At 41.3% G+C, this 14,516-nt stretch overlaps 1 protein-coding gene across 5 annotated transcripts in view; it reads left to right on the forward strand.

The window, feature by feature from the left end:
* BMPER (BMP binding endothelial regulator) overlaps positions 1-14,516 on the forward strand; it is a 279,909-nt gene that overhangs the window by 47,506 nt on the left and 217,887 nt on the right. The window lies entirely within an intron of this gene.

Below are 14,516 nucleotides of genomic sequence, written 5' to 3' on the forward strand. Positions count from 1 at the left end.
GCGTAACCGCTACAGCAAATGTCTGCTCTTCTTTTTGTAAAAAAAAAAAAAAAAAAAAAGAAAAAGAAAGAAAGAAAAAGAAAAAGAAAAAACCTGTTGGGAGGGGAAGAGAGAGAGAGAAGGAGGGAGGGAGGGAGGGAGGGAGAAAGAAAACACAGTATTCTTATGACTGATTCACTCTCCAAATGCCTGCAATGGCTGGGGTTAGACTAGAGCTACAGCCAAGTGCCAGGTCTCCCCTGTGAGGGACAGGAACCCAGCTACTGAACCATCACTGTTACCTCCCAGAGGCTGCATTGGCAGGAAGCCGGAGTCAGGGTCTAGAGCCTAGAACTGCACGCAGGCACTCCAATTTGGCATGTGGGCATCTTCACTCCTAAGCTAAGCACCCACTTCAACCCATGTTCCAAATACAAAAGGACTTTTCATGTCATGGGATCAGGGTGGGGGGTCATATATATAGACTTCTAAAAGATTATGCAATATGTTGAGTGGTTTGATCAGATACCTTTTAGACTGACCACACGGTTCTGAAATGATCCCAATCCAATGAGGCTCAGCTCAAACTTCATAAAAGAGCTCAGGTAGATAAGCAGAAAAGGATGGATTGTAGGAATATGAATTTTTTCCAGGGCTCTTGGCAATGCCCTAGTCCCTGCGTTGCTCTCTGGCATTCACTTCCCAGAAGTACAGTTCTTGACAAAGACATATAGGCTCATCTTGCAACATGGGAGGCTCCTTAATGATGTGTGGATCAAGCCTAATTTTTCTGCATTAGTAATTTTTAAGAGGGTATAAAAGAGGTCAGCCCAACAGGGGTGTTTTGTAGCCATGGACAAGCTTATTCTAAAAATTAAGATCTCGGGAAGTGTGTATTGTGAAGAGACCATCCTTGGATTTCAAAATTGTTTTTGCACCAAAATAAATTTATCTGTTAATTCCATATTGTTCCAGAACTCTTTACAGTACTCTCAGGTATGAAAGGGCAGTATCTAGCAGAAAAACTTTTGAAAAACAAGAATGAAGTGGGAGGAATCAGGCTATTCCACTTCAAGACTTAGAATATAGCTGCAGTAAGAGAGGCAGTGTGGTACTGGTAGGGGGTAGACACATCTAGAATCAGAATGGGGAAACAAGAAATAGACTCACAGAAATGTACTCAGTTGGTTTTTAACATAGGTGGCAAACTAATTTAATGGAAGAAGGCTTGCCTTTTCATGACATGGTGCTGGAGCAATTAGATACTGTAGACAGGAAATAAAACTGACCACCTGACAGATCACACAACAGGTAAGTCCAAATTAGTCACCGACTTAAATATAACATGTAAAAACTATAAAATTGGTAGAAAAAGTGTTTGAGAATATGTTTAGGAGAAAGGTTTTCACACGTTACCTCAGAAAACACTGACTACAAAAAGGAAAAATTGAAAACTTGGACCTCATCAATATAATGGATGTTTGCTCTGCGGGAGACTTTGTGAAGAGACAAAAAGTCTAATTAGAAAATAGAAGAAATGAAGAGACCTTCATTGTCCTATGTGGTTATATACATACAGATGGGAATTAAGCACATGAAATATAGTCAACATCATTAGTCCTCAGGGAAATGCTAATAAAAGCACAATGGGGCCGGCGCTGCGGCTCACTAGGCTAATCCTCTGCCTGTGGCGCGGGTACACCGGGTTCTAGTGCTGGTTGGGGTGCCGGATTCTGTCCCGGTTGCCCCTCTTCCAGGCCAGCTCTCTGCTGTGGCCAGGGAATGCAGTGGAGGATGGCCCAAGTGCTTGGGCCCTGCACCCGCATGGGAGACCAGGAGAAGCACCTGGCTCCCGGCTTCGGATCAGCGCGGTGCACCGGCTGCAGCAGCCATTGCGGGGTGAACCAACGGAAAAGGAAGACCTACCTCTCTGTCTATCTCACTGTCCACTCTGCCTGTCAAAAAAACAAACAAAAAAAGCACAATGACATATCACTGCTCACCTATCAAAATGGCAAAACAAAACAAAACAAAAAACAGGAAATGCTGGTGAAAATGTCACATGGTTCAGACATTCTGGAAATCAGTATGGCAGTTTCTTAACTGTGCATACTGTATGACCCAGTAACTGTCCTCGAACATTTATCCTGGTCAAATGAAAACTTGTGTCCATATGAACTCCTGTATACAAATGTTCTTAAAGGCGGTATTGTTAACAAGCAAAAAACTGGGAAGAACCCAGATGCGCTTCAGTGGCTGAGTGGTACAACAGACTGGTAATTCAAACCAGGGAAGACTGCTCAGCACTCAAAAAGAACAATCTGCTGATCGAGGAAACAACTTCCATAGAACTCAAAACATTGTTCAGGGAGAAAAGAGCCAATCTCAATAGGCAATATCCTGTATGATTTTTTTTAATGTAACATTCTTGAGTAACAAAATTGTGCACTTGGAACTAAACAGTGCTTGGCAGGCCTTAGGGAGGAAGACATGAAGTAGAGTGTATGTAGCTATCAATGAGCTGCTGGAGGGCGCCTGGTAGTGATTGATAGCTTATTGATTGATTATAGGAATTGATGTGATAAAACCACACAGAACTATGCACAGACAGACACAAATGAGTGTGTGTAAAACTGGTAAAGTCCACATGATTGCACCAACATCAATTTCCTGGTTTTGATGTTGTGCTGTAGTAATACAGCATGTTAATACAAGTGGAGGTTGGTTGGGTGAAGCCACCTTGTATACTTGTTAGCAACTTTTTAAAATCTAAAATGATTTCAAGATAAAGTATAAAAAGAAAACTGGATATGGTAGAATATTTCTGACATTTATTTCCCTCAGTGAACACCCACTTTAACCAACCAAATATAAAAATCACGCAGGGCTGTACAAGAGTCACACAGATGGTATTTCACATGTGTGCTCGCTAATTCAACTCACTTCTTTATGCTCACCAAAGAGGTATTCACTGATGTCTTTGATATTACTTTGGGCCAGCTATGAAGTAGTTGGTTGGTTGGTGCCTTTAAATAAATTATTTTCCTTAGGCTGCTACCGTGCACCCTAAACTGTGAAACCCATTTTGAAAAACGCATGAATCAAACCTTAGATGCTTGAATTTGAGCCTTTGAGCCATCATTATTTGTTGCTTCCTAATGTCACAAGGCCCAAGGCTTTGGATGATTGGTGGCCAAATGTTAAGGCATTTAGAACTGAGTTTGAACATAAATCCACAGAAATCAGCTCCTGCCACTCCAGTCACAAAACCTGCATTTTACTTTATAATGGTGGCTTTCAGTCGGCACTGGAACATCACTGAGAGACAGCAGCAAGTCGTCTTCCCCAGGGACACCATTTTTCCTATTACAGCTTTGGCTTTCTGAGCTCCTTCTATGTGCCTCGCAGAACCCAAGTAGTGAGTGGAACGTGGATTTGGGAGTGAGACAGAGACCAGCTGTGTAACTGGACAAAGTAATGTCCATTTTCTGAAACTTGGTTTCCTTGTTTTAAAAAAACCAGGGATAAAATAATGTTTGTCCTATGGTGCCTTTTATGATAATAAAATTGACCCCTATGGGGAATCTTCAAGTGCAATGTCTCACTTATAACAATTATACAACAGTTGACATTTTCTCTTATGTCCCTTTATTCGATTGGAGGACTATTCATGTAGTAGTTCTCATAATGATTTTTGGGAACCTGTGTTTGAAAATGGCCTTTGGTGATACTTCCTGTTCATACTAGAAAACCAAGCTGCTGACTTCACCGGATAGGCTCTCCTGGTGTGATGCAATTTTCTATGTTCTCCATTTTGGCTTGGTGTGAGTGCCACCTCCTTATTTCTCCTTTGGCTGTTGAATAGCAGTGGTGCTGAGGGTGGAATCATCATTGCAATGTGAAGCAGCCCAGAGGACAAGGCACTCCCATATTTAGAAGTGTTTATGATAAGTGAAGAACACTTGCAAGAACTGTGGGTGATGTGGCTCATATAAAAAAGATTGTTGCAAGCATTTTTATCCCTTAATGCGTTGCATATTTCTTTTATTGTATTAATTATATTAAAAGTTCAAAAGCATATTTTATTGAAGAGAGGCCCAGTTTGTGATTCATAAACTTATTTATTATCTTAATAACAATGCCAGATATTGTGTGGATTATAATACTATAAAGTTTTGAGAGTATAAGCCACAATTTCATCACTTTCTCATCTCCAATAAACACAAAGATTACAATTCTAAGTAAGTAACATGGGGATCTTTGGTTCCTCATACACAAAGCAAGCTGAATTTGCAGATGATTCAATATACACATTTGTTTATTTGGGTTTTATTCATACAGTTATCAAAAATTAAGCAAAATGACTTTCTGCCATTTCTTTTCTATTGTTGATTATTTCATTTTGATCATGAATTCCTAATTGGCAAATGAAACAAAAAAAAGCTATGAAAAGAATGTTGTGGTGAGGGGCCACACACTGCTCTTTAGGAACTCAGCTCATGGGTCTGATTCACTCTCTTGGGATTGAGGAAATGGTTTGGCTATAAAATTCCCATTAGCCAAAAATAAGCAAAATTGCCTGCAGGATTCATGGTAGTCACAGCCTTGAAGAGTAATAAAAGCTTGTTTTAAATGAACTCTTAAGGACACAAGTTAAGCCCTAGAATGGCTGGTCAGATTTTATGTTTATCCTGTTTGTACTTCCATATGTTTCTGGAGAACAGTGTCTGAAAAGTGGTTCATTAAAAAAATTGTATTGGGCTGGGGTAATTTGAGGCTTATTGACCCAGTCCAGGGGGTAGTGGTACTCTATCAGGTGGCCCGGAAGTAGCAAAGAATAGCAAACCTGTGTGCTGTGTTTCCCTATGCCATGTGGCATGGTCTGATTTCAAAGACTCCAAGTTTGGTTTAATGTAGGTAAATATGTCTGTTTACATGCTTATCCAAAAAGAAAAAGGCAAGGGAAAAACAGTAGTTTGGGAGACCCAAGTAGATTTTTGGAAAGAACAGGTATGCTATTAAAAATGGACTTCCTGACTTTCTCTAGGAAAGCTTTGGTTTTTGGGAAGTGAAAATGAATGGGTCTGGCCTGTATGTCAAGAGGAGACAGGAGGGACAATGAAAGTCATTTTCTTGGTACTGTTACTATGATTTGTAGAAAATAAATGTATGATGGTGCTTACTCGTTATTCCCAGTGAAATTTAACATTTATTAAATACCTGCTGAATGTAAAAAGTACTGTGTAAGACCAGGAAATTCACAGTGCACATGGAGAAAGTCCCCAGGAGCACACCCTGAGTGGGTGGTTTCAAGGACAGGTTCCTAGAGGCTATGACTCGGAGCTGAATATGGAAGGAGGAGTTGGTCAGGCAAGGACAGAAGGCCTGGGTGACCTGTTTTCCTGATGGAGTGGTGGAGATGAAGGGAATGGATGAGATCTGGGCTTCTCAAGAAGGGACCAAGCAATGCTGGCATCCCATGTGGGCAGTGGTTCATTTCCCAGCTGCTCCACTTCTAATCCAGGTCCCTGCCAAGCATCTGGGAAAGTAGGGGAGGGTGGTCCAAGTGCTTGGGCCCCTGCACCCACACTGGGGACCCAGAGGGAGCTCCTGGCTCCTGGCTTTGACTGGGCCCCACCCTAACCCTTGTGGCCATTTGAGGAGTGAATCAGCAGATGGAAGATCTTTCTATCTCTTCTCTAACTCTGCCTTTCAAATAAAAATAAAATAAATCTTAAAAAAGTAGGGAAGAGCATACGTCAACTCACAGGATGAGATCCTGTGGCCATATTTGGAGGGATCCTAAGTGCAGCTTTTCTGCCGTGGAGGCAGTGAGCATGGGAGAAGCAGAAAAAGAGGATGAAGTAGTGAACTGAGACCAGGCCTAAGAGAGCCATTACAGTAAGTCCTGTATGTCCACACAGATGATCCAGTCAACTGTGGACTGAAAATATTTGAAAAAACAACAACACTTGCATTTGCAGTAAACATGTACAGACTTTTTTTTTTGCTTGTCACTATTCCTTAAATATTATACAATATTGTAAATATCAGGAGATGACTTCAAGTAGATGGGAGAAGGTACATACGTATATACAAACACTATGTAATTTTATATAAGGGACTTGAATATTCATGGGTTTTGGAGAGTTTCTGAGGGTCCTGCATCCAAACCCCTATGAATACCAGGGAATAACTGCATATGCTAAGATGTCTTAATTTTATTGTAGGCTAGTTATTTTCTTCCTTCCTTCCTTCCTTCCTTCCTTCCTTCCTTCCTTCCTTCCTTTCTTTTTTTTTTTGGACAGAGTGGACAGAGAGAGACAGAGAGAAAGGTCTTCCTTTGCCGTTGGTTCACCCTCCAATGGCCGCTGCGGCTGGTGCGCTGCGGCCGGCGCACCGCGCTGATCCGATGGCTGAAGCCAGGTACTTATCCTGGTCTCCCATGGGGTGCAGGGCCCAAGCACTTGGGCCATCCTCCACTGCACTCCCTGGCCATAACAGAGAGCTGGCCTGGAAGAGGGGCATCCGGGACAGAATCCAGCGCCCCGACCGGGACTAGAACCCAGTGTGCCGGCGCCGCAAGGTGGAGGATTAGCCTAGTGAGCCGCGGCGCCGGCCTAGTTATTTTCAATTCTGAAAATGAGATTCCTGTTCTACTTCCTGTTTCTGGGGACCCTGACCCAAGTGGTCTGGAGATGGCTTGACAGTAGCTACCTGCTTTGTACTTCAGCTAGGAGGAGGAGGAGGAGGAGGAGGAGACAGCACCGTCTGTCATTGATAAAGTTCAAGTATGTGATAGAAATGATAAGACTTGGATTTGAAACAGCATATGTGGGCATCTGTGTAGGAGAATGGCTTGAAGAAGACCCCTTACCACTACCAAGAAAAGAGCCACTGAGCCCCTCGTCCAGCTGAGTAATAACCAGCAGCTTAGCTGAGCCTGGAATGGAGGGGATGGAAAGACCAGAAGACAGCGTCTGGAAGGAGTGAGGAAAGGTTGAAGAGGGAGGAGGTGGGCAGCAGAGAGACCCTAAAGGTAAAGTCTGAGTGTCCTTCAGGTGGGCACTTTGTGGCAGCTGCAGCTGACGGAGTGAAGCCTTGGCGGAGGCACTTACTATGCATTCAGAAGCACGTGAGTTCCTTGTGACAGGAACCCAGGGACCGAGGTGGAGTTCTTAGAATGAAGGGAGAGGACTGCAAAGGTAGGTCGGGGACAGGATGTGAGGGATGTGGGTACCAAAGGTTCAGGTACTGGTAATAGTAAGATCCAGTTCTGTGCTGTACGGCTCATGGTAACCTGAAGTCAGAAGACTTAGACCAGAGGGGTAAGCCAGGCATAACTAAGGCTGGTTAAAAGGCCAGTGCCATTTTTTATGATCCTGATGATTTTTAACAGTTATTTTAACAATAGAATGATGAAAATGTGTGCTAGACTTTCTCCCTTGGGATGATGTGGCCACTGAGAAAGGTCACAACTAATAGGAAAAATGAGTTTTATTGCTTAACTGTGGATTCAATTAATGTGCATTCTTTCTGTTTCCATTGCCACGTGTTGAGAGGCCAAACTTTTCTCTACAAGAATACGTGTGTTCAAAAGACTGAAGATCTCCCCACCCTGAAGTATTTAAAAAGCCAAAATGAGTACAGAAGGAAATTGTAGCTAGTTGAGGCTGATTTTTGTGTCATTTTAGATGTAAAGAAGAACTATGGAGTTCTGCATAATGGATTGAAACAGGCTTTCATAATTAGCCTTGGCACAATGACATTCTGAGTTGGTTAATTCTTTGTGGTTCATTGTAGAGTGTTTAGTAGCATCCCTGGTCCCTACCCAGTAGATGCCTGTGGCACCCGTCATCCCCTAATTGTGACAACCAAAATCGTGTCCCAGCACTGCCAGAAGTTCCTTGGGAAGGGTTCAAGGTAGAAGGCAAAATTGTCCTTGGCTGAGAACTACTGGTTACTGTTATTTTTTCAGAAAATAACACATTTTTCCTGCCATAGTGCTGATGGTTTTATTGAAGCTGGTAGAATCTCAGAAACTTTTAATCACCAGAATAAAACTAATGAATGTTTATGAATTCCTTTCTAGAAAGTTTATTTTAAAATATGTAAAGAAAATGGAGGGGGTTGGTAGATGTTTGGTTTAGCAGTTAAGATGCCTGCATCTTACCTGCGAGTGCCGGGATTCCATAGCCACCTCTAGCTCCTGAATCTAACCTGTTAAAGCAAACCCTGGGAGACAACAGGTGATGTCTAAAGAATTGGATTCTGCCTTTCCTGTGGGAGACCTGAACTGAGTTCCCTTCTACTGACTTCAGCCAGGTCCAACACTGCTATCATGTAGGCATTTGGGGAATGAACTAGTCAATAGGAAGATTCTGTCTGTCTGTCTCTCAAATAAATACATTTAGAAAAAAATAAGAAAAGAACTTAGCTACTTTACCATTGCTATGGAAGAGGAACCTTCTAAAGGTTGTTGGAGGGGTGAGTGTTGGCTAAGACTCTGGTTGGGAGGCTGCATCTCGTATTGGAGTTTCTGGATTTGAGTCCTGACTCTGGTTTCTGATTCCAGCTTTCCTGTAATTGAGATCTTAGGAGACAGCAGGTGGTAGTTTAAGTAACATGCTGCTCATGTGAGAGACCTGGGTTGAGTTCTGGGCGCACAGCTTTGGCCTGGCCTAGTCCTGGTTATGGCAGGCATTTGGAAGATGAGCCAGAAAATGGGTGCTCTCTCTGTCTCATTCTTTTTGTCTCTCAAATTAAATAAATAAATAATAAGGTGTGTAACACATTTTTTTAAAAGTACATAGTATATATTATAAAGAAACTGCATGGATTTCCAAAAATTTTTGCACTAACATAAAATTATTTCTTAATTCCATATTTCTGTGAAGTTTTGAATTTCTCTCCTATTTACATGGGCATTATTCTACCTATCTCACTCACTCTTCCAGTTTCTGGATCTGTTATTTAATTTTGTAAGGACATTGTTGACTTTTTTCCTGGGCCATTAAGTCGTTCAAGTTAAGGCTATCATGCTGAACTGGAAAGTGCCAAAATAAGACTGCTCGTCTAAACCTGGATGTGAAAATGTGAATTTCACACAGAACCTGGCTTTTATTGTTAATTTCACACCTAATTCCTTCTAATTTGGACCAAGCTACTTTAGTCTTTCTGTGCAAATTTTCTATACTATCTGTAAGTTTGTTTCTAATTTAAACATAGCAATTTGGAAAATTGCTACTCCCAGGACATGTCCCCCAGTGCAGTGATACCCAGAATGTGCTGGGCAGGTAGCCAGTGGTCCACAGAGTACAATGCTGAACTACAGTAGATAAACACAGAAATAAAGAGTAAACAATTCATAACATTTAATATAATCAGATTAATCCATCTGTGATGCATATAATAAACAAATTGAGCTTATGTGTTTAATTCTCTTAATCTTTTAAATCTTTTGTTGATTTACTTTTTAAAATTTGATTTATTTGAAATACAGAGAGACAGGTTCAAAAAGAGACAGAGAACCTCTAACTGCTGATTGACTAAAGAAATGCCCACAACAGCTGGGGCTGGGTCAGGCTGAAGCCAGGAGCCAGGAACTCAATCTGAGTATTCTACATGTGTGGCAGGGATCCAACTACTTAAATCAACTCCTTATGCCTCCCATAGGGCATGTTAGTAGGAAAATGGAATCAGAAGTAAGCCAGGACTAGAACGCAGGCCCTGAGTTTCAGGATGGGAGCATTCCAAGTGTGCTTTAATCATTGTGCCAAACACCTTACTGGTGTTAATCTTTTAAATTTGACTTTTCTAGAAAGCTATTTAGAGATTATTTATTCAATGTATGAGAGAGAGAGAGAGAGAGAGGGAGGGAGGGAGAGAGAGAGAGAGAAAGCGAGATCATTCCCATCCACTGCTTCATACTTCAGATACCTTCAATGTCTGAGGCTTTACCAGGCTGAAGACAGAACCAGGAACTCAGTCTAGACAACCATGTAAGCCATCAGTTGCTGCCTCCCAGTGTGCACATTAACAGGGAAATGGAATCAGGAGTAGAGCACAGACTTGAATCCAGGCTTTCTGATATGGGATGTGAGCATCTCAACTGATGTTTTTTTAAAGTTTTTTTTTTTTAAAGATTTATTTATTTATTTGAAAGAGTTACACAGAGAGAGAAGAGGCAGAGAGAGAGAGAGAGAGAGGTTTTCCATCCTGTGGTTCAGTCCCCAATTGGCTGCAATGGCTGGAGCTTTGCCGATCTGAAGCCAGGAGTCAGGAGCTTCCTCCAGGTCTTCCAGGTGGGTACAGGGGCCCAAGGACTTGGGCCATCTTCCACTGCCTTCCCAGGCCATAGCAGAAAGCTGGATCAGAAGTGGAGCAGCCGGGTCTTGAACTGGTGCCCATATGGGATGCCGGCACTGCAGGCCAGGGTGTTAACCTGCTTTGCCACAGTGTCAGCCCCCTCAACTGATATTTTAACTGCTAGATCGCTCATTCCTCTGGGAAGTCATTTAGCATATTTTATAAAAGTAACAGTCCACATTGGATTAGAAAGACATCAACAGAAAAAGCAGACAGCATAAAGCTGGTGGCAAACTGAGTTAATTATGAAGTTTGCCTTCCCAAAAAGTAGGAGGTCATTCATTTCTGGAATACTTACAAGGTTCTCCTTGACTGTGTTTATGTCCGATTCTGCACATAGCTTCACAGTCTCGTGTTAGAATAGCATGTTTATGTTAGAAAATGAATCAAATGGACATTGATTACCTTGTCCCAAGAATCCGTTATGTATGAAATTACACTAATGGTCGATATAGTGATGTCTCCATGCCAGTGATGGGAGGTGGAGAAAGAAAAGGCACGGATTATTTTTGCTAAAGAGATTTCCACAGATGTTTTTGAGTCTATTCAGTCATTCAGATTCATCCATCATGTGAGAAAATCTGTTCTCTGGACTCAAGGGTGATCTGACACACTGTAAACAAGAGAGTTAGGCAATGAAACACTTCACAATCTGACCTTGGTCTGATTTTCCAATATTATTACCCAGTCTTTCTTTGCATATTAAAAAATGGTGGAGGAACAAGCCTTCCAATGTAGAGTTATTTGGAGCAGGAAGCACTGTTGGGTTCCCTGCACTGTGGACTGCTTGTTCCAGTAACTATTTTCTCATCTAGACTGGAATAACCCAGAGATCCCCGTACTTCTCCTGGGAGCCCTTTGCACATGACATGGCATTGCTTAGGCGCGGTCTCTTGGCCTCGCCAATGTGGGTTTTGTAGAACACTTCCTCCTCCCAAAGTAAAAAAAGCAAAATCTTTGCCTGCCCTAATAGTAGCAAAAAACACCCTTTCTTTCAGTTTTTTAATCCACATGATGAAAATATATAACATATTCGGAAACTCTACTGGCAGGCTTGGCAGGCGTTTCATATTTACTTGGACTTAACATGAATTGGATTTGCTTCTCTGATTTCCCCGCCTCCATCTCTCGGAGCAAGTTATTTATTATCTGAGTGAGTCTGTGTTAGTGGACCAGACATGCACATGGTACATCTATTGTAAGTGTGTTTGTTCACTAAGATTTATGTTAGCCCGAATTGTTTTATATTGGTTTGCATTGTTGAAAATTTACTGTATTTATTCTCGGTTTGGCTTAAGTATTTGTAGTGTGTGAAGGGTTCCTATGGTTGAACATTTTATCTCTGTAACACTTCATGCAAAGGAAATTAAAAAATATATAGTGAAAGCATTGCCCTAACATGTTTCCAGTCAGCTGTGTACTTCAGTAATTTGATTTGTAGGGACTAGAGAGCCGAGTATCACTGAGCTCTTTTTCAATCATTCACAATTCTTTGGGAATTCGGATCATAGTTCCCAGTTTGTGGAAACATCTATCGAGATTTTCCTAACTCCTTTATTATTCTGCTTGTTTGTATTAAGAGACTTTTTAAAAATGTATTTCTTGTAATTTTTATTTTAATTTTTAATTAGTTTTTAACAGATTCAATGTGCTTTGTAGATAAAATTCTAAGAATATAATGATATTCCTTTTCCTCCCTCTTCTTCCTCTCTCCTTTCCACCCTCCTTCTTCTCCCTGTAATTTTGTAGTTTTTGAGATAACATATTTTAAATTTACATTATAGTAAAAAGGCATCATACTTCACCAAATAAGAAGTTTAACAAGTAAAAAGAAAAAAGACCCTAGTTTAGTTTAGAATATAGACAACGGCTTTAAACAATAATTGAATGGAAAAAATGACCATTTCACCCATATACAGTAAATTTTAAAGTAATCACAGGTCATTAAAACTATAGTAGTATAACATTCTTAACCATTGGTTTGACAAAGATAGAAAACAGTTTCACAAAACTGTATTTGCAGCAATACTGTTTTTGTTTTTTAAATTTTAAACATGTTTGTTTTTTAAATTTTAGCCCCCACATATAAGGGAGAAAATGCAGTATTTGTCTTTCTGGGCCTGGCTTATTTGACAAATACGATGTCCTCCAGTTGCATCCATTTTGCTGCAAATGGTAGAATAATATTCCATTGTATATATGTACAACATTTTCTTTATCCACTCATCTGATGATAGGCACCTCGGTTGATGGCAATTCTAGTGATTATGAACAGTGCTGCTATAAACATGGTGGTGCAGGTATATTGTGATTCATTGTGTTCAAGTCTTTTGGGTATATACCCAGTGATAGGATTGCCGAATCATATGGCAAGTCTGTTTCTAGTTGTTTTTTTTTTTTATAGAAAACATTTTTATTTAATAAATATAAATTTAAAAAGTACAACTTTTGGATTATAGCGGTTCTTCCCCCAATAACCACCTTCCCACCCACAAACCATCCCATCTCCTACTCCCTTGCCCATTAAGAAACTTTTTTTTTTAAAGGTTTATTTATTTACTTGAAAGGCAGAGTTACAGTGGGAGGAAGGAAAATCTTCCATCTAATGGTTCACTCTCCAGATGGCTGTAATGGCCGGAGCTGTGCTGAAGCCAGGAGCCAGGAGCTTCTTCTGGGTCTCTCACATGTGTGCAGGGGCTGAAGGACTTGGGCCCTCTTCTGCTTTCCCAGCTCATGGCAGAGAGCTAGATTGGAAGTGGAACAGCCTGGACTTGAACTGGCACCCACGTAGAATGCCAGCACTGTAGGTGGCAGCTTTACCCACTATGCCACAGCACTGGCCCCAAGAGACTTTTTTTTTTTCTTTTTTAAACCATAGCAGTATCTAAAATACTCATAGAAGGAGGGGGATCTTTTCATGTCTTGGATAGAAAAACTGACATGAATTGATATTGATTAGTTTGCCAGAAGTCAGTCATTAAAACAGTTTTCTGTTTCAGGCCCTTTTATTTTTACGTTTTCCCATGTGCTTGTTGCTGCTTTTGTACTTGTTAGTTGCAGCAATCCAGACTATCATTAGTAAGAATATGTTGAGTACAGGCATAGCTGAGTGTGTTCTCCAGAAAGTGTAGCCCACAGAGTTGAGGGTGTAAAATGTATAAACCAAGTTAGGATTGACACTGTGGTCTTCACATTTCTGTTGTCGTAGCTGTCTATAGGAATCTAAGCCGATTGGCTTGTTCCCTCTTAGGAGGGTCTCTGACCTTTGACATCTGTTTCGATCAATGAATTCATATGATTTCTGTTTTGGCCAGTGAATTAACATGTGGTAATCTCTACATTGGTATTTTCAGGTATGCTTAATCTAATTTATTACCTAAAAGTGAAATATGAATTGATAGTCCTAAGGTTTTTTTTCCAGTGAAGAAAGTATTTCTTTAAGAGTCTTAAATGGTTATAGAAATTTGCAATCAATTTCTTCTGTATTTCAGTTCTCTAATTGTATTTCCTACCATGTTTTAGATTTCTCAGTCTCCAGCATTCTTGAGTTAGCCTGGTCTCACGTAAGATCCCATTTCGTGGTGATTTTTTTTTTTTTTTGACAGGCAGAGTGGACAGTGAGAGAGAGAGACAGAGAGAAAGGTCTTCCTTTGCCGTTGGTTCACCCTCCAATGGCCGCCGCGGCCAGCACGCTGCGGCCGGCGCACCGCGCTGATCCGATGGCAGGAGCCAGGAGCCAGGTGCTTTTCCTGGTCTCCCATGGGGTGCAGGGCCCAAGCACCTGGGCCATCCTCCACTGCACTCGCGGGCCACAGCAGAGAGCTGGCCTGGAAGAGGGGCAACTGGGACAGAATCCGGCACCCCGACCGGGACTAGAACCCGGTGTGCCGGCGCCGCAAGGCGGAGGATTAGCCTAGTGAGCCACGGCGCCGGCCTTCGTGGTGATGTTTTTTAGCTTTCTTACTCTTTATACTGCACTGAGCATAAAGTCATGAGGTTATGTGTTTTGGCCAAGAGAGTTCATCAATCTGTGACTTGCCATTTGAAAATATAGTCTATGAAGTTAATTTTCTCAATAGTCAAAGAAGTAATCTCAGTGAATGCCAAGTGCATACTTAGAAGGTTTAGTTGTATTTTCGAGAAAAGCACTCAGTGAGTATGACGGTTCC

The sequence above is a fragment of the Oryctolagus cuniculus genome, chromosome 16 (genome assembly GCF_051225735.1).
Source record: "Oryctolagus cuniculus isolate XC-2025 breed Fujian yellow rabbit chromosome 16, ASM5122573v1, whole genome shotgun sequence".
Classification (NCBI taxonomy): domain Eukaryota; kingdom Metazoa; phylum Chordata; class Mammalia; order Lagomorpha; family Leporidae; genus Oryctolagus; species Oryctolagus cuniculus.